The 21,894-nt window shown below is 38.1% G+C and overlaps 1 protein-coding gene and 1 pseudogene across 4 annotated transcripts in view; one reads left to right on the plus strand and one right to left on the minus strand.

The window, feature by feature from the left end:
* Scai (suppressor of cancer cell invasion) overlaps nt 1-21,894 on the plus strand; it is a 148,440-nt gene that overhangs the window by 40,089 nt on the left and 86,457 nt on the right. The gene's annotated exons all lie outside the window — the stretch shown is intronic.
* Nucleotides 19,753-20,767, minus strand: LOC124964749 (coenzyme Q-binding protein COQ10 homolog A, mitochondrial-like; annotated as a pseudogene).

The following is a 21,894-nucleotide window of genomic DNA, read 5'->3' on the forward strand; positions in this document are numbered from 1 at the left end:
AAGCAAGATTCAGCAAAAGGAGAAGCTGCACTGTGCCATGGTTCTGAACAGTAGCCTTGGCCACTCCACAGGGAGCCCTGGAGTGGTCCTGCATTGAGCTGAAAGAGCTGGACTGTTTATCTCCTTGTGTTTTGTTCTGATGAACTTGCAGCTGAGTCTCCCCAAATGTGTTAGTAGCAGAGTTTCATGAGGGAGTACCCCAAACTGTCTCTGATCTTTAGTTAAGACATGAAAGAAAGTGAGGGGAAACTGGGAGGTCCTATAACCCTGTCTCTGCTGGTCATTGTATGGGCTACCATGGAAGGATGTGACCTGGGGCAAGGCAGCTGTGCAGAGGTGATCCTGACAGGGGCCATCTGCATTCCCAGCAAGTTCATTCTTTAAGGGACATTTTGGTGGCCATGTGCAGAAGTAATTACCCCCCCCCCCCCAGAGAATTGAACCTAGGACCTTGCAAATGCTAGGCAAACACTGAGCTACATCCCAATCCTTTTTATTTTGAAACAGGCTGACCTTGAATTTGTAATCCTCCTGCGCCAGCCTCCAGAATAGCTGGAGACTGGGGCAGGTATTCTGGAGACTGGCATAATACCATATATTTATTTTGTAATTTACAATGAGTAGTATATTAGAACACAGGTGCCTGGGTATGTGTGGAAGATCTTTACTGATTGCCTCTGCTTCCCAATTCATGTAGAACAGCTGCCATCTGCTAAAAGAGTGAGGATAGGGATAGGATGTCAGCTGTTTAAAAGTGGAAATAGCGCTCTAAGAAAGTGAGAGTGAATGGGCTAGGGAATGGAGCGGAGTGTCCATTCTGGGTCAAGAGTCAAAAGTGAGACCAGTCATCATGACCACAGTGTGTTTCTTCAGCCATATTTAGCTGCTCAGGTGTAAGCACAGAGAAGGTAGAGGTTTGGATTTAATCAGGTAATAAAACTATTCATTTTGAAAGCTGCTTTCAGGATGTTGGTGATGTGAATGGTATTTAGAATTTCAGGTTTTTAATTATATGCATTTTGGAAGGCTAACTGTAGTAAGTGACAGGTCATTGGGGAAAAAAAAGGCGCAGCATTTTTCCAGGAAAAATTTTTGGATGTTTGGATGAAAATTACAGGTCCTAATTCTGGCCAACATAAGCAGACAAGGGATTTTTTGGAAGGTTGTCAAGTACCTCATAGCACCAATAGAAAGTCTAATCTTGTTCAGAAAACAGGCAGAAACCAAGGGAGTCAAAAGATCTGGCATTGCTGTCACAGTCATGCTGCTGGAGGAGAGGTCTGGTTGGGATGCTGTTGCTACCATTTCTTTCTTGTTTTTAATTGGAGATTGAACCCAGGGACGATTTATCATTGAGTCATATCCCCAGGCTTTTTTATTTTTATTTTTATTTTTTTGAGTTGCCGGGGCTGACCTTGAACTCGAAATTCTCCAGTCTCGGCCTCCCAAGTTGCTGAGACTACAGGCATTGCCACTGTGCATGGTGCTTGATACTGTTTCTGAGTTCAGGTATTACAGCTGTTAGAGAGATGATTTCTGAGCCTTTCTTTCGGATTTGAATCACCTGGCTCTATCTCAGAGACCTTTAAAAAGATCATTCTGACTGCTATGTTAAGATTGTAATAGGAGTTCAGGTTCAAGAGTGGAGATGTGAGAATGAGTCAAGAAATTCCAAAATAGATGATGTTGACTTAGATCATTAGCATAGTGACAGTGGCAAGGAAAAGCAACAGACAGATGTATAAGATGGCCCACTAGGCTGTTGCTAAAGTTCTCGTATAGAGAAAACATATTTTTCCTCCTTTTACTGTTCCAGTTCATCATCTTCTTCCTCTTTCCTCTTATACTTGCCTCTTTTCTTGAAACTCAGACCTTCTTGGATACCTTTATAAAATCAATGCTGTCTTGCACAGGACAGTGTTGCTTATCTAACATTTCATAAAATTCTGCAATGTTTGTATCTGTTCATTAAATAAATATTTCTAAGCTTTTACTGTTGTATACACTATTGTGCCAAAGGAGGTTGCTAGTTTTAGTCATTCTAGAATGGACTTCGAATGTAGACACTCAAAAATGACTGGTTTCAAGACCACCACGTGATTGCTGACTATGTTAACCAACTTTCTTTTTTCTAGGTATGGATAAGTAAGAATACATGATATAGAGCCGGGCACAGTTGCCCGTGCCTGTAATTCTAGCTACTCAGGAAGTTGAGGCAGGAGGATTGCTGGAACCCAGGGGTTTGAGGCCAACTTGGCACCTATTTCTAAATACATACATACATACATACATACATACATATGTACAACACATGATCTACTTTCATCTCAACTTTGTTTCCCAGCACTCATTTTGTAGTCACTTACACATTGGTTCTTTAAAATAAATTAAATGTATATCCATTATCTTCAAAATAATAAGAAAGAATATTATATTTTTTTAAAAATCTTTTTAAGACTGTCATATATCCTCAGAAATAACTAAGATAATTTTTAAAAAATACAGAATTCCAGCATGTTGAGGTTATACATCCTGGTAATCCCATCTGCCCAGGAGGCTTGGGCAGGAGGATTGCAAGGGTTCAGCCTGGGCAATTTAGTGAGACCCTGTCTCCATAAAAAATGCTGGGCATGTAGGTTAGTGGTAGAATTCCCCTGTTTTCAATCCCCAGTACCACAATCAATCAAATAAACAAAACAGCAAAGAATTCCAACCCTTTTGAATCATATGCATGATAACTAAGTTCCAGAAATCTATATCTTTAAAAAAATATATACACTGCAGGATGGTCATTCAGGTTTAGAAATTTTTATTTATGCTATTCGGACAAGCTTTACTTTTTACCAGGATGGTTAGTTAATTATTAATTGGAGGGATCCATTATAAATGAATATTTGGATTTCTCAGTTTAATTTAACAATATGGGGTCTGGGGCTCAGTGGTAGAGTGCTTGCTTAGCATGCATGAGAACAGGGGTTTGATCCCCAACACCACAAAAGAAGGAAAATTAAACAAGGTATGTCTTACTTTTGAAATTGGCTTCATAAGATTATAGATAGGTTTTTGGGGTGAGAAAGAAAGTAGATTTAATTACTTTGTTTCATAACCTGTGGCTATTTTGTAATATACAGTTTTTATTTCATCTTCCTAAGTAGGAGAAACTTATTCTCTATATTATAAGAATATAGCCCACTAACTTTCAGCTTCAAGCAAATTAGTATAGAAACAGCTAGATTCAATGCTTTTCAAACTTAATATGCATACAGATCATCTGGAGAACTTGTTAAAATGCAGGTTATGATTTAGTAGGTTTGGGGTGGGGCTGAGATTCTTCTTTCGGTTGTGCTCTGGGGTGATGCTGTTGCTGTTCTGTGGATCTCATTTTGAGTGGTAAGAAGCTAGATGACAATTATAAGATTCTTTGTACTTTTATCTTAGCATGGGTTATTCTACTCTGGGGCATGTTTTTTGGTTGTTTAATTTGACCAAAGGTTGAGTTAGTACATTTTAGGAAGATTGAATTATATAACCTTTTCCTGCTTTCCTCCCATGTTCTCAAAGGTTATAGTACTATATATAGCTTAAGGATTATAGTTTCATGCTTTCCAAATGAATAAAAGAAAAGTATCAGAGACAGGATGATGTTTATTGAATCATTAAATTTGCAGCAGCAAAATTGACTTATTTACTTGAGTTAGTAACAAAATAAGAATAAGAAAGATATCCTGTTGAAAATTATTATTAGAAATGCAAAATCTACCTTAGGATTGGGAGATGTATGTTTTGTAGGGTTCAAGAGTGCTTTGCTAGAGCATTGCTTCTTAGCTGGTGGTGATTTTGCCTCTCATATTTGGCCATATCAGGAGACATTTTTAGTTATCACAACAGATGGAGTGGTTGTGGTACTACAGGCATGTAGTTGGTAGAATTCAGGCATGCTGCTCAACACCCTACAATGCACCAGGCAACGCCCCAAAACAAAGATATGTAGCCCCAAAGGTCAGTAGTTCAAGGAAGCCCTATGTAAAAGCGTTTACACAAATACTTGGTTATTTTGTTTTAAAATTAAAACTAACATAGAAAGTACCAATAGAATATAATCGTTCAGCATGGTGTATGTCTAATCAACTCGAGAGGCTGAGGCAGAAGGAACGCAAATTCAAGGCTACCTTCAGCAACTTAGTGAGGCCCTAAACACTTATTGAGGCCCTGTCTCAAAATAAAAAATAAAAGGGGTTGGGGATGTAGGTCAATGGTTAAGTACCCCTGAGTTCAATCCCCAGTACCCATGTGTAAGTATATGTGTGTGTATATATATGTGTATAAATATATATACAGGTGTGTATACATATGTGTGTGTATGTATATATTCATATATATTTCTACCAATCATAATTACCCTGTATTAACCTTTCAGTTTTGTGGTTTAAGAAATATCACCATATTTATTTTTGAGAAAACAATACATAATTATTATTTTGAATTCAAACAATGTAGAAAGTTCAAGGGTGAAAGTAATGAAGTTCTTCTTAATCTTACCACATGGAAATATCCATCCTTAACTGTGGGTAAACATTATCCCAGATATCTATGAATACACAGATAGAAGAATATAGAAGAATCAAACTGAGACCATAGAATACTAAAAAAACTTTCTCTTATGAAAAAATTTAAACATACAGAAATAAATAAAATAGAATCATTACCTCCCATGTATTCATCACCTAACTTCAAGAATCATGAATTCTGGTCAGTTTTATTTCATCTACATCCACACCCACTCACCTAATTGAGTATTTTGAAGCAAATCCCAGACATCACATCATTTCATCTGTCACTATTTCAGTATGTGTCTCTGAAACATACAGACTTTGTTTGATCCATTTCACACACATAGAATTACCAATTCCTAATACTTTCTTTCTCCCTATCCACCTCATTCTGTTTTCTTTCAGATTGTTAGTTTTCTCTAATGAGATTGCACATAACAAAAGATAATTAATTTCACTAATTTTACCAAGAAAGGAGAATGAGGGCTGGAGTTGTGGCTCAGTGGTAGAGCGCTTGCCTGGCATGTGTGAGGCACTGGGTTCAATTCTCAGCACCACATATAAATAAAAGAATAAAATAAAGATCTATCAACATCTAAAAAAATACTTAAAAAAAAAAGAAAGGAGAATGAATGCTACGTAGGCCAAAACAAAAACTACCTGCCATAAATACTTTCTGGATTTTCTTCTAGCATGTCTTAATCTATTTGGATATGCCATGTAAAATAATGAAATGCATTATATTTCTTTTCCTACATCTGTTTTTTCAGATGGTCTTTCTTTTCCAGTGTTTCTCAAGTCTCAGTTACTTCCTTCTGGTTGTCTCTGGTATCTTAAATTCATGCGTATGCTCAGTGCGAGGGTGAGTACTTGTAATCCCAGCCACGTGGGAGGTTGAGGAAGATTGCAAGTTCAAGGCCAGCCTCAGCAACTTAGTGAGACCCTGTGTCCAAATAAAAAATAAAAAGGACTGGAGATGTAGCTCAGTTCAATCCTCAGTAACAATAACAACAACAAATTCACTCACACCTAGCCTCCCAGCATCTAGAACAGTATCTGCCATAGGTCTACACAGGTCTACACAGACTTTTCACTGACTTGGATCAGTTCCTATTTTGAAATTGTCTGGGAACCATGTTCAATGCACTTTCATAAGGGACTTTGAGGAAGAAATTATTTGACACAGCTAGTAAGCTATTAACTTTCAAATAACTTCCCATTCAGTAAAGGTATAATGAATATGCACAAATAACCATGATATAAAGCAACTAAGCTGCTTGAGAAAGTCACTTAAGAGTGTGGAGAAAAACAAATGGTTTCAGACAGGTCTGAGCCCGAAAAATTTTATGGAAGTGGGCACTTAAACCAGTTTAACCCATTTTGTCCCATTGTCTCAGATGTGGCACACCTGTAAAACAAATCTAGTGTAAATTATATAACATACAATGTAATTAAAAATAGTAGAAAGACTATAATTATAAAATAATATGTATAAACGCTATATTATGATCCAACCTATTTAAAGAGCCTGTGTCAGTTACATTGAAATAGTTGCAGAATTGAAAACTTGGGAATAAATTGGCTAGAAAGTTTCTATTTCCTGTCTAAGAATGGGCCTTAAGTTTGCCCAGTGTAGAGGCTTGGCGGTCGGGTGAGACCTGCTTGGTCATTCATCTGGAGAAAACGGTTGGATACCTGTGAGAAATCCTAGGCCAGCAGACCTGTTTTGCTTTATGTTGTCATCATCACCCTTGTGGCACACTTTGACCTGCTAGGTGTGCTGTAGCTGCAGGAACAAACGGAACTCTGCCGCAGCTGACCTCTTAGTTTAAAGTCAATTGATACCCAGAAGGTCTTTTTGCCTAATGAAAACATTGTCTGCTTTTAGTACAATATAATTACATTTGCTTTTTTACTCTTCTACTTGACATCTTGATAAGAAAAAATGATTACATTTGAATAGAACTTATACATAGTCTGGTAAGATACAGAAGTGTTCATTATCCTTGCTTTACAAATGAGGAAACTGAAGTTAGGTGTAATTGTGAGCTGTGTGACTTTGGGGAAAATGGGGAAAAAATCGTGTGTGTGTGTGTGTGTGTGTGTGTGTGTGTGTGTTGGGGATCAAGTTCAGGGATCAAGTCCCAGGCCTTCTACATGCTAGGCAAGTGCTCTATCACTGAGCTACACTCCCATCTCTAAAATACAATTGGAACTTCATGTCTTCAGGATTCAAATCCAGTACACACCTGATCTTATTTTAACTTACTAAATTAAAAGAAATTTAATCAATATCAAGGCAAAGAAGAACATTGAAAGTTGTGATCATCTCACATTATAAATTCCTTTTTAAAAAATATTTTTAGGGGCTGGGGATACAGCTCAGTTGGTAGAGTGCCTGCCTCGCAAGCACAAGGCCTTGGGTTCAATCCCCAGCACTGAAAAAAAAAAAAAAAAAAAAAAAAAAAATTTTTAGTTTAGATGGACACAATACCTTTATTTTATTTATTTATTTATATGTGGTGCTGAGGATCAAACCCAATGCTAGGCAAGTGCTCTACCACTGAACCACAACCCCAGCCCACATTATAAACTCTTTGTGTGTGGTGGTGGGGTAGTGGGGACTGATCCCAGGACTGTGCATATTGGGCATATCTGTTCCAGCCCTTTATTTTATTTTGAGACAAGATCTCATGAAGTTGTCCTGGCTGGCATCGAACTTGTGATCCTCCTATCTTAACCTCTTGAGTCCCTGGGATTACAGGCATGTGCCACCATGCCCTAACACTTTGAGGAAGAGTTTCTTCTTTTCTTTTTAAAAAATTGTGTTTTGCTCCTGGCTTATGCAGACAAAACAAAATTTATAATTTAAGAAAGCAAGATTGCCACAGTGTAGATCATAAGTATCTTTTAGTAGGTTGTTTTTTCTACTTAGTACACATGGGGTATAAGGTAACATTTTCATAACTAATGATTTTCTCTCATTGCATGCTGAGATATTGATATGGGGCTGCCTCAAATTATTTTCATATTTTCTTTTTTAAAATAATTTTTAAAATTTGTTCTGATTAGTTGTACATGACAGTGGAATGCATTTATGCATTTTGATAAATCATACATAAATAGAGTGTAATTGCTCATTTTCCTGATTGTGCATATTGTAGGATCACTTTGGTCATGTAGTCACACATGTACAGGAGGTAAAAATATCTGTTTTACTCTACTATCCTTCCTGTTCCCATTTATTTTCATGTCTTCTTTAGTCAAATTATATACACAGGCCTATGGATGCTGCTGCTATTTTTGTCTATAATTAAGAATGAAATGTCTCTGCGGCCTGTACTTCTTTATATGCTGAATAGGAGAAATGTCTTCTTGCTTGGTGATTGACTGAGGCTCTTGCCTGCATGTCATGTTTCCTCTCTGAATTTTCATGCTATAAGTAAATGACTGGGCTGGGATCGTGGCTCAGTGGTAGACTGCTTGCCTCACACGTGTGAGGCACTGGGTTCAATCCTCACCACCGCATAAAATGAATAAATAAAATAAAGGTATTTTGTCCATCTACAGCTGAAAAAAATTAAAAAAAAAAAATAAATGACTTTTTTTTGTTTTGTTGTTGGAGTATCAAACACAGTACCTTGAACATGCTAGATAACCCATTGGCTATTTAAATTGAGGTACATGAAAACTAGCATGGTGGCATACACCTGTAACCCCAGCTCCCAGGAACTGAGGCAGGAGGACTGCTCGAGCCCTGGAGATTGAGAGCTGCCTGGGCAACATAGAGAGAACTCATCATACACACACGCACGCACACATACAAATTGAGTTACTTATATTTGACTACAGCCTCCGTGGATTCTCTGCTGGAAACAGTTTTAATGATTTGTTAGCAGTAGGCTACTTGAGGTCCCGTTTTCTCATAATAGTCTCTAGGATTCATATTTTTTATGTTTTCTTCCATTTTGTGTATCTAGGCTCCTTAGTTTCATAAATATAGCTTGCATGTGTCTGCTTATCTTTATTCCTTTTAGATAATTACCTAACTATATCTCAGCTTTCCATCTTGATTATAGTTTTTTTTTTTCTTTTTTTTTGCGGTGCTGGGGATTGAACCCAGGGCCTTGTGCTTGCGAGGCAGTCACTCTACCAACTGAGCCACATCCCCAGCCCTTGATTATAGTTTTGATTGTAGATTTTTTGTTTTTTTTTTTCTGATCAGATCATAATGGAGCATATTGTAGTATGTGCTTTGGTGAATGCAGGGACCAGCTTCTAACTTCAAGCCTGGAATTCTTAGGACATTCTTTCTGTTTTTTGCCAATGAAAGAAGTAGTAAGTATTCTGAAAGTAAGAAAGAATGAGAGTGCGTATTATAAAAGTCAAGGAAATTGAAAATATTTGGAAGAGAGGACTGCAATCTGCAGAATACAAGCCTATTTCATTTATCTGGGAAGAAAAAACTTTCAGAGTAATTAAATCCTATACATTTTATTTATTTATTTGTTTATTTATTTTGGTGCTGGGAATTGAACCCAGGACCTTCACTCTACCAACGAGCTATACCCTCAGCCCCTTCATTTGATTTAGATTATACTTATTCTGTGTGTGTGTGGCGGGAGGGGATTGAGCCCAGGGGTAGTCTACCACTGAACTACATCCCCAGTCCTTTTTATTTTTTATTTTATGCTTTTTATTTATTTTTAATATATTTTTAAAAAATTTTTATTTGTTGATGGATCTTTATTTTATTTATGTATGTGCAGTGCTGAGAATTGAACCCTGTGCCTTATATATGCTAGGCAAGTGCTCTACCACTGAACCACAGCCCCAGCCCATATACTTTTTATTTTAAAACAGTATCTCTCTAAGTTGCTTAGGTCCTCGCTAAATTGCTTTGACTGGCCTCTAACTTGCAAACCTCTTGCCTCCCAAGTCACTGGAATTACAGGCCTTTGCAACCGTGACTGATTTTATTTTTTATTTTGAGACAGGGTCTTGGCCTCAAACTTGTGATCGGCCTGCCTTAGCCTTTCAAGTAGCTGGGATTATTTTCTATCCTGACCTGCAAATTAGTTATTCTTTAAATGCTATTATGTAAGTATCTTGTTGCTACATAAAAATAGGATAGACTTTCCTCCAGAGAAGATCTGCATATGGCTAATAAGCACATGAAAGATGTTCCATGTCACTTATTATAGGAATGCAAATCAAAACCACAATGAGAGACTACCTCACACCCATTCAAATGATTATTACAAACAAGCAACAAACAGAAAATGAGCATTGGTGAGGATGTGGAAAAGTTGAAACTCTTTGTGCATCATTTTGGGAATGTGAAATGATAAAGCTGCGGTAGAAAACAGTGTGATAGGTTTAAAAATAGAATTTCCATATGATCCAGCGTTCCACTTCTAGGCGCATACCCCAAAGAATTGAAGAGGGTCTTGAAGAGATACTTGTAAGCCTATGTGCATAGCAGCTTTATTTACAACAACTAAAATGTGGAGGCAACTTAAGTGTCCATTGACAGACAAAGGGACACACAGAATATGTTATTTCCATGTAATGGCATGTTATTCAACCTTAAAAAGGAAGGGTATTCTGATGTGTGCTGTAGCATGGAGGAACCCTGGGAACATTATGCTCCGTGAAACAGGGAAGTCACAAAAAGACAAATACGCATGATTCTAGTTATATGAGGTATGAGGTCAGAAGCATAGAGACAGAAGCTGGAATGGTGGTTGCCAGGGACTGGTGTGAGGGGGAAGGAGGAGTCATTATTTCATGGGTATAGAATTTCAGTTTTACAAGATGAAGAGAGTTATAAATATTGATGTTTGCGATGATTGTATAGCATTTTGAATATATTTAATAAAATCATTGAACTGTACACTTAAAAATGATTAAGATGGTAAATTTTTATATTTGTATTTTACCATGATCCAAAAAAGTAAAAAAAGTCATAGGAATAAATTTTCATAAGTGGTTTTCTGCGTTTTTCCATTTCTTCTATGCATGCCTTCATGTATGCTCTAAATCATCATACCCTGTTTTCTTGGCTTGATTGTTACTTTTGTACATCAGAATGATTTAATCCCTATTACATTTAGTTGGGCAAGAGAAAAAATTTTAACACAGCTACATCTTTTCTCATTAATTAAAATCTCTTCTTTCCTGTCCCTTTTCTCTTGTCCCTTTTTGTTTTCCTTACTGGTCCTGGGTACAGCAGATACATGCACACTCATTTGCCTTCAATAGAGGATCTGTTCCTCATGCTGATCACAGTTGTTTCCTCAGTCAGCACAGACTAGTCACCCTAGTGTGTGCTGGTGGACAGGCATAGGGAGGATGCAGGATGCAGTAAGTGGAGTAGAATCGGCTCTCACCAGCCCTTGCTTGGCTCTGTGCTTTCCTCTTTCTTCTTGCCTTCCGCTCCTTTCACTGCAGAGCTTTCTGTTAGTTGTACTGTGTCTCCATGGAATTAGTACTGGAATCTGCATATTTGTGTGTTAGATAGACACATCTCTTTTCCATATTTGGTAGGCAGAATGGTATCTTCACAGTCTCTTGGACAATATATTATAAATGGCCTTCTGACTGTTCTTTACTTTTGCACCATGCCCTGACTCCTTTGGCTTTTTAAACTGTTTTTGGCCTCATGGTATTAGTGGTTTCCTTGTACTTTTTTTTTGTGTGTGCTGGGGATCAAACCTAAGACTTTGCCCATGTTAACTACATGGTCTACCTATATGGTCTGAACTACACCCGAGCCACAGTTTCTTTATACATCAATCAGTGAGAAGTTTGGTAACTGTGGACTTCTTTTCTACTTATTTTAACATTTAATTTAATAACACTTTTGGAATAAGCCATAAAATTTGTTTTTAGAAAATGATTTATACATGATTCATGATAATTTTATGCTCTCCTTAATGCACGAAGATGCTTCATACTCAAAAGGACCAGGTTTTGGAGCTCTGTCATTTGTTCATATTATAGGAATACCATCTGCACCAAGCATAGCTTCTTGTTCCTTTTACACCAAATATGGCAAACCCATGACCCCTCCTTTTCTTGTTTTTGGTATTTTTTAGTTAATGTTCTATTTTTGAGCACATTCATGACAATTTTATAACAGTTTAAGAGTACATTATAATTTTAGTACAATTTTGCATCCATTAGCTCATTTTATTGTCCAATGGCTTTATTAAATAGATATTGCTAATATTACATTTTTACATCTGAGAAAACACGTGTGATACTCTGTTCATGTGTAATTATATGGCCATCCCATCTCTTTACGTTTCTCTTAAAATTCTAAACTCATAAGAAAATGACCTCTTTCCTTTTCTGGTGGGGGGCGGGTGTCTTTTTCCATATTTTAAAAACTGATGCATTATAGTTGCACATAATGATGAGGTTTGCTTATGTATTCCTACATGCACACAGTGTAACACTATGATTTAACCAATATCATTCCCCAGAATTTCCCTTTCCTTCCCCTTTTCCCTCCCCTGGTCCACTACTGATCTCTAATCTTCATGAGACCCACCACCACACCTTTCTTTTCCTTTTTCCTCTCTAACTTCCACATATGAGAGAAAACATAACAACTTTTGACCTTCTGAGTTGGTTTATTTTGCTTAACATAATGGTCTCAAGCTTCATCCTTTTTCCTGCAAATGGCATAATTTGATTTTTCTTTACGACTGAATAAAACTTCATTGTATGTATATAATGTGTGTGTATATGTACTACATTTTCTGTATCTATTCACCTGTAGATGGCCACTTTGGTTGATGGACACTCAGGCTTGGCTGTTTTGAATTGTGCTGCTATAAACATGGGTATGCATACATCCCTATAATATGATGACTTTAATTCTTTAGAATAAATACCAAGGAGTGGTATAACTGGATTACATGGTAGTTCCATGCTTAATCTTTTTTAAAAAATATTTTTTAGTTGTAGTTGTATACAATATTTATTTATTTTTATGTGGTACTGAGGATCCAACCCAGCACCTCACATGTGCTAGGCAAGCGCTGTACCACTGAGTGACAGCCCAGTCCCTCCATGCTTAATGTTTTGAGGAGCCTCCATACTGATTTCCATAGTGGTTGTACTAATTTACAATCTCACAAACAGAGTGAAAGTGTTACTTTTTCTCCACATCCTCTACATCATTTATTATTATTTTTATTCTTATTAGAGAATTATAATTATACATAGTAGTTGGGTTCATTTTGACAAAATCATACATGCAAAAAATTTGATTTCAGTCCGCACCTCCCTCCTGTACTCCACTGATCTTCCTTTTGTTCTTTTATTTATTTTTGACTGGGACGTTCTACATATACATCAAGGTGAGATTCCCTTTGGTACATTTGCATATGCATAGAACATGATTTTGTTGGATTCATTCTGTATTTCTTCCCCTTATCCTTTCTCCCTCCCTTGTTCTCCTTATACTCCACTTATCTTCCCTGTCTGTTCATGATATCTGATCCCTCCACCTTCTTGCCCTTATTTTCTAGCATCTGTATTCCTGATGACTGCCAGAAAATGATCTCTTTCTTAGCTTCTGTTTTCTGTAAATATCTTCTTTTGTTTGTCAGAATGAATTTTGCATTATATTTTTATTTAATTTCCCGTGTACTTAACATATTTTTGTCAGCCTGTTTTCTTTTTAAGTCTAATCATAGGGACAGTCCTTCCTGTTTTAAAAAATCACTAACTGCAGAATAATAATGATAGGATAAACATTGGGTAGTGTTTTCAAATTTCTTTCACATCCAGTAATCTCCTTTTAATCTTTATTACAGTTATCTAAGTTGGCAGGACAGGTATAAATTGCTTCTTTTGGTGGGTTGACTGGAAGTGTTAGCTGAAGTTACTAAAAAGAGTTAGGACAGAAATGCACGGGCTTCTCTCTCCTCTCCAGGACTCTTCCCATGGCCATGACTTCGCTTCTTCTCTGATGATATAGGGAATACAAAGGAGGATACAGATGTATCATTTTCTCTCCAGATTTCTTTTAAACTTCCATCTTGCAAACCTCTTGCTCAGAATTAGATCCAGAGTAGCAGTTTCTCTTGTTGCTTTGTTAAAAGACTTCCCATAAAAAGAAATTGTCAATCAGACAGATCAATAATTTGCCAAATTTTCTGTTTAACAAAGCAGGTCGTAGAACAGTTGTCCTCACTTACTGGCATTTTGCTTGTTTTGCCATCTCGTAATCTTGTTAGGACTCTTTATATTATATGTCTAAGCATTAGTTTCCTAGACCTGCTATAACAGAGAAAAGGAAACTGAACCTTATTAGTCAGGAGAGAAATGCTAATTAAAGCTAAAATGAGAAATGACAGTTTGGGCAGGTTAAAATAAGAGAAATTTATATTCTTATAGTTTAGGAGGCCAGAGTCCAAAATTAAGGTGTTGCAGAACTGGTTCCGTCTTAAGGGCTCAGAAGGAGACTCTATCTGTGCCTTTCTCTGAGCTTCTGGTATTTACTAGCAGTCCTTGGTGTTCTCTGGCTTCCAGGTATGTAACTCATCTGGGCTCCCATCTTCTCATGACTGTCTTCTCTCTGCGTGTATTTTTACATGACTTTCTCCTCTCTGTGTGTCTGTCTGTCTCTTTTCATATGAGGACAGCAGTCACATTGGATGAAAAGTATTTCCTCATCTTACCTTATACTTCAACTACATCTGCAAAACCCTATTTTCAAATCAGTCACATTCATAGGAATCAGGGATGAGGACTTCAACATATCTTATTGGGAGAGGCAATTCAGCCCCCAACCATGTCTTTTTAGGGATCTCTTTCCCATGTGATGTTCATCCATGGGCTTCCCATAACTATCTATTGAACTGACTTTGTTTTTTTTTTTTTGGTTTTTTTTTTTTGCCGTACTGGGGATCGAACTCAGGGCCTTGTGCTTGCGAGGCAAGCACTCTACCAGCTGAGCTATCTCCCCAACCTGAACTGACTTTGTTTATATGTATTTTATCACATGATTTAATTTTATTCATAAGTCTTAGTGATTGAGTGAGTGTAGTGCCAGGGGTTGAACCCAGGGCCTCGCACGTGCCAGGCAAGTGCTCTACCACTGAGCTAAACTCCCAGGCCTCACCATTTATTATTTGGTGCCTTAGGTTAAATTTTCAATTATTGATGATCTATTAATATTACAGCTGATATAAGGGCTAAACAGCCCTTATATACAATATGTATACAATATATAAGAACAGGTTTTTGACCTGTTCTTGTGCTTTTCAAAATTACCCTTGTTTGATTTTGGTATCAGGGTTACATTAGCCATGTTAAAACAATCATTAAGAAAGAAATGTATTCACTGTTAATGTGTTTTTAAACATGTTGGTAAACTCAATTGTGAAACTACCTGGGTCTGGCGCTTTTCTTCCCTTCTTCCTTCTTTTTCCTTCAATCCTTTTTCTTTTTGAAATCTTTTTATTTTATATATTTTTAAAAAATTTTCTTTTTTAGTTGTAGGTGGACACAATATCTTTGTTTTTTAAATTTTTATGTGGTACTGAGTGTTGAACCCAGAGCCTCATGCATGCTAGGCGAGCGTGCTACCACTAAGCCATATCCCAGCCCCAGGTCTTTTTATTTGGGAATAACACAGGAAGAAAAGAAGAAGAAGAAAAAAAAAGAACAACCCAAAACCAGACTTGGTGGTGCACGTCTGTAATCCCAGCTATGTAGGACACTGATACAGGAGGACCAGAAGTTTGAGCAATTTAGTAAGACCCTGTCTCAAATATTTTAAAAGGCTGGAATGTATCTTAGGTAGAGTGCTTGTCTAGCTTCACAGTGCTTGGGTTCAATTCCATACACAAACATACACAAAAACATTCAGAAAAGTATGCAGATAATAAGTATATAGTCAATGAATTTTCACAATGTTAATTCTAGGGCAAGAAATACAGTACTGCAGCTGGATGCCTAGGGATGCTGAGACAGGAAGATCTCAGGTTTGAGGCCAACTTGAACAATTATTGAGACCCTGTCTCAAAAAGTAAAAAGAAGAAAGCTGGGTGTGGTGGCACACACCTGTAATCCCAGCAGCTCAGGAGGCTGAAGCAGGAGTTTGAGACCAGCCTCAGCAGTTTAGCTAGGCCCTAAGCAACTTAGTGAGACCCAGTCTCAAAATAAAATAAGAAAGGCTGGGGATGTGTCTCAGTGGTTAAGTGCCCCTGGGTTCAATCCTTGGTACCAAAAAAAAAAAAAAAAAAAGGAGTGGGAGGAGAAAATAAAAAAATACAATGTTGCTAGCATCCTCTTAATTATTTCTTGTCACCTCTTTAAAGGTAAACACTATTCTGAAGAATCTACCAAGTACCATAGTTTTTGTCTTTTTTTTTATGTACTTTGTCTTGAAATCATATAGAATGTATTCTTTTGTGTTACTTTTTCACCCAACATTTTAATCTGCATTACTGTAGGTAGCTGTTAGTCTTAATTTTCATTATATTATATTATAGCATTTCACCTATTTTATTCATTTTATCATATGGATATTTGGTTGCTTTCATTTTTTTTGTTTTTTGGGTTTTTTTTTTTTTTTTTTTTGGTATGGGGTATTGAACTCACAGGTGCTTAACCACTGAGCCACATCCCAGCCCTTTATGTATTTTATTTAGAGACAGGGTCTTGCTGAGTTGCTTAGGGCCTCACTAACTTGCTGAGGCTGACTTTGAACTAGCGGTGCTCCTGCCTCACTTCCCCACCACTGGGATTATAGGCGTGTGCCACCGTGCTCGGCTTGCTTTCAGATTTTGACAATTAAAAATTGTCTTCTGTGAACACCCTTGTACATGTCTCCTGTAGTGCGTAGGTTGCATATCAGTGAATATATTCCTAGTTGAGTCACAGGATTTGTTTTAGTGGATACTGCTAAATTGTTTTCTAATAGTTCCTGTTGCTGCCCATTCTTCCACCATTTGGGATTGTCAGTTCTTAAATATCTGAGGCATTCTGGTAGATATATTAGATATGCAGCACTATCTTTTTTGGACTTTAATTTGGCATTTCTCTGATGACTAATGGAAACTTCTACCCTTTCATGTTTTTATTGATCATTTGGCTACCTTCTTTGCAAAACGTCTATTCAAGTCTTTTTGCCCATTTGGGGAAGGGAGGGAAGTTTGGCTTTTTTTCTTACCAATTTGTAGGGGTTTTTCATAAATTTTGGGTACAAGTCCTTTGTCAGATTCTTGTATTGCAAATATAATCTTTTACTCAATGACTTGCCTTTTTGCTTTTTTAGGGATGTCTTTTAATAGACAAAAATCTTAATTTTTAAAGTGGTACACTTATCCTACATGATGAATCCTTTTGGTATCCTGTTTAAGAAATTCCTCTTTACCCCAAAGTCTGAAGACAGTCTCCCATGCTCCGCCCCTTAACCCCCGACCCCATACTGAGTATTGAACCCAGGGATACTTTACCCATTGGGCTATACCCCCAACCTGTTTTATTTTGAGACAGGATCAAGTTGCTGAGGCTGAACTTGTGATCCTCCTGCCTCAGCCTTCTGAGTCTCTGGGATTACAGGCCCAACTAAATGCTCTTTTCTTCTTCTTCTTTTTTTTTTTTTTTTTCACTTAAATAGTAACTAATTAAATAATACAATTGGAAAATTAAGATGTTAATTATGTATTATATTTCAAAGAAAAAAGCAATATATGAAGATATTCCTTATTTCTTTTTACATAACTGTCTTCATTATGTAGGATATTGTAGATACTTAATATCTAGCAAATGAATGAATCATAATTTGAGGTACAGTGAGAATAATACTTGATCAAGACCTCCATATGACCCAGTGGGGATCTGTTCAACATCATTATGCTATCCAGTAATTTGTTCCTAAAGATAGAGAAATATAGTTGATTTTTCTGTTTTGACCTTATATTCGGTAATTTTTCTTAACTCAGTAGTTAATTCTGATAATTTCTACATAGATTCTTTTGAAATTTCTGTGGAAATGTTTGTATCAGAATCCAGATTCTGACAGCTTTCTGTCTCTTTTTAGTCTTTGTGCTCTTTCCTTTTCTCTTCAGTTCTGTATCAGAGATGCTGGTGATAGCAGGCATTCACAAGCTCATGGGGAAAGGGATCACCATTTTACCAGAGAGCATGATTGTTGTTGTAGTTTTAAAATCCATGTTCATTGTGAATGTAAGAAGTTCCCTTTTTGTTCCTAGTTTCCTGAATGTTTTTTCTTATTTGTGAGTCACCGTTAGATTTTATCAAATGCGTGCTCTGCATCTGTTGAGCAACTGTCGTGTGATTTTTCTCCTGCATTCTCCTCATGTGGTAAGTGATTGCAGTGATTGATTTTCAAATACCAAATCAGCTCAAGATTCCTAAAATAAGCCCAGTTTTGCCATGTTCTTTTTATATATTGCTGAGTTGGACTTGTGAACATTTGGGTTAGTATATTTGCATCTGTCTTCATTAGTTGGAATGGCCTGTAATTGTACTCTCTCATAATATACTTGTTAACTATTGGTGTCAAAGTTGTGTTGGTCTCATAAAATGAGTTGGAATGTACCTTCTTCCATGTTCTTTAATAGTTTGTATAAGATTGGTATTTTCTTTCTTCTTTAAATATTTTATATAATTTGCTGGTGAAATCATTTGGGACTGGAGTTTTTGTCATGGATAGGTTTTCAGTTAGGCTGTCAATTTCTTTAATAGAGAACTATTTAAATTTCCTAGTTCTTTTTGCACCACGTTAAGTAAAAAGTGTTTCTCTCACTTTATTTTCCTAAATGTTCAAATCGATGGGCATAAAGTTATGCACAATATTTCTGCTTACAATCTTTTTATTCTGTAATAATATCCCTTTCTCTCTCTCTCCCCATTTCTTTCTTTTTTTTTTTTTTTTTGGTACTGGGGATTGAACTCAGGGACACTTGACCCCTGAGCCATATCCCTAACCCTTTTTCATATTTTATTTAGACACAGGGTCTCACTGAGTGTTTTTGTATCTCCCTTTTGCTGAGGCTGGCTTTGAACTTGTGATCCTCCTGCCTCAGCCTCCTCAGCCACTGGGATTATAGGCATGTGCCATCAAGGCTGGCCCCTTTTTCATTTTTTTGATAGTGGTTATTTATTCTGTTTTTCTCTAACTCATTTTTCCAGAGTTGTTTTTTTGTTTTTTTTTCCCCCCAGTGCAAGAAATCAAACCAAGGACTTTGAATATGTCAAGCACATGCTCCACCACTGAGCTACCCTAGCTCATCTTGCAGGGTTTTTAATCTTTCAAAGAATCAGTGATTTGTTGATGCTATTGTATATATGTTTTGTATTTAACTAATTGCTTTCTCTCCCCTCCCTCCCTCCCTCCCTTCCTTCCTTCCTTCCTTCCTTGGTATTGAACCCAGGGCACTTAATACTGAACTATATCCCTAGTCCTTATTTTTTATTTTAAAAACATTTTTTAAAAGGTTTCTAGACCTCATCTTTTAAAAAATTTCCTTTTGTTGTTGTTGTTGATAAACACAATACCTTTTTTTTTTCAAATTCACACTCAAAATTTATTGAAATTTTATAAAAACTCAGGGCAAGTGAGGAATATGGTACAACCCAAGAGTACAAGGACAGCCTTGTTCAATGCTTTTTTTCTCCTCAGTCCTATTGCCGAGATGGTGATGCAGCTCCTCATTCTATTAACAAGGCAGCACGGAAATATTCTTAAAACTGAGGCAATATGGATTTCAGGCTGGGGGCAGGTTGCCTTTTCTCCTGAGGAATCTCAAGCCAGGCAAAAGTCACATACCACCCAGGACCTCTGTGCCAGAGGAAAAGCTTGATTTATCCAAACCTTCAAGAAGTCGCTGTCTTCCCCTGGTCAGATACTATGATCTCCTGACAGGGCCCAGAGAACCACATAGCCCTGATCCTAATTCAGTGTGAAAAGGTTGCAGGCATATGGAGCTTTCAGGATAAACCTGACCTTTCCTAGGCATGTCTCATTTCCATATTCATACCCACTGCCTTTCCCCCAACATTTCCAGTGTAAAGCCTAACTTCTGGGGAATTGAGAGGAACAGTGTCATGAATAGACTCCTCTCAGACTGGAGCAGGAGTAGAGCCAAATAAATAAGAAAATTGGGTGGGAAGCGGGAGGAGAGGAGAGACTAGGGAACAATCTTTTGCCTCAAGTCTGATGCACCTCATGGAAAATCAGTTAGCAAGCCTGGCTGTTTTTGGACCACACTTGGTGACTGTCCGTCGCTGGAAGGCAGCAGCATTCTGTTTGACAGCCTCATCAAAAAGCATGGTGGCCAGCTGGGAGTGCAGCAGAGAACAAAATTCAAAGGAAATGGAAAAGTCCACAGTGCAGGTTCGGGGGTAGGCAGGAATACCGGGCGAATCGCCAAATAGTCTCTAAGTGGTTGAAGAGCTTGGCATCTACAAACAGCCTTGACCATGTGAGGTTTGACCAGGGAAACTGCAGAGGTGTAATGTTCCAGGACAGGTGGAAAGCTAACCTCCAACTGGGCCTTAAGGTGACCCTTACGACTGGATACTACCAGACTTATTACACCAGGGCACAAACTTGCGATACTCCTGGACCTTGGACTCCACTCCATACATCTCCTGCATTGAGTACCCCATGATCCTATGCTCTGAGTAAGCCTTTCGCTTGTTGGTGAACGTGCCAGCAAAGCCCATGAAGGAGAGACTGGGAGTTAAGCCAGTTTCAACTGCCAAGACCTGGGTAGCTCGGGGCAAGAGGAGGCTGCAGATCAGAATCCTGCTGCAGTTCACCGAGCTCCTTTGCCAGGCTGTCACGAGAGTGGTTGAGGACAGGACTCGGGGTGGGGCTGGGATAATGAGGGGTGCATGCGAAGCGCCAATTGCCTATGGGACTGCGCTACTGCTGAAAGCAAAACTTGGGAGGCATCACTACCCCCGAAGCCCCGCCGGACCCGTTATTGCCAGGGCATCCACGAGGGCCAAGAAGTGGTTGGCACCCACCCGGAGTACTTCCCCTCGCGTATAATTTGCAAAGGGATTCTCCAGAGTTCTACTTTAGCTTCCAGGACACCACGACTGCCAGCCCCTGCCTCGCCCGCATCCCAGGACTGCCACCCTCCGCCGAGGAGCTTCGGGATGCTGGGGAACCCCTTCGCTCCCTAGCGGACGCTTGCGCCTCCCTCTCACCTCATTCTGGTTTTTGTTTGTTTGTTTGTTTGTTTTGTTTGTTTTATTTTGTTGTTGCAGATGTACATGATACCTTTATTTTATTTTTATGTGGTGCTCAGGATCAAACCCAGTGCCTCACACATGCTAGGCAAGCACTCTACCCCCCTATCTTTTAAAAAAAGTTTTGAGACAGCAGTCTCCCTGAATTTCTTAGTGCCTTGCTTAGTTGCTGAGGTTGCCCTTAAACTTGCAATCCTTCTGCCTCAGCCCCCCAGGTTGCTGGGATTATAGGTGGGTGCTACCACATCTGGCTTATTTTTGTTTTATACTATAAATATTCGTTTTGGTTGCTTCATACTATCTGTATTCATTAAGATTTACTCATACATTTTCTATCTCTTGCTTTATATTTCTTCCTGTATCTTCAGACTTTCATTTGTTATTGTTTTCCCTTTTGCTTAAAGGATACTATTTCCTTTAGGGAAGCTTTGCTGGAGATGCATCCCATATCTATCTATCTTTCTTTCCTTCTTTTTCATTTGTGGTGGTAGTGGGGCCTCACGCGTGCTAGGCAGGCACTATAAATGAGTACAGCCCTGGCTGTTTTTAAATTTTATATTGTGACAGGGTCTCTCACAGTGTTGCTGAGGCTGGCCTCAAAACTTGGGATCTTTCTACCTCATCCTCCCAAGTAGCTGGGATCACAGGCATGCACCATAACTTTTTCCTCTTGTTGACATGAGGTCTCAGGTGTTGTTCTGCTTGGCCTTGAACTTGCAGTTCTCCTGCCTCAACCTCATGAGTAGCTGGGATTACAGGCAGGTGCCCCCCCCCCACTTTTTTTTTTTGAACAAATGATTGTTGTTTTGGTTTCTTATGGAAAAACCAAAGAACTTCGTATTGCCAGGAAGAGATTACATTGTGAAGGAAAGTTTACTGAAAAGATGTCATTTGAATAATATCTTTAATTATGATATAAATTTGCCAGATGAACAAAATAGGCAGAAGGAGTAATGTAAAAGAGTAGGATTTGTTCACAGACTTGCAATATTTCATTATAGTTGGAGAACAGTAATTGAGTTCAAGTAGTAGGTAAGACTGGAAGGAGAGAAGGATGACATATGCTAAGTTGGGACTGTCCAGCAAGCTA

Source organism: Sciurus carolinensis, chromosome 14 (genome assembly GCF_902686445.1).
Source record: "Sciurus carolinensis chromosome 14, mSciCar1.2, whole genome shotgun sequence".
Taxonomy (NCBI): domain Eukaryota; kingdom Metazoa; phylum Chordata; class Mammalia; order Rodentia; family Sciuridae; genus Sciurus; species Sciurus carolinensis.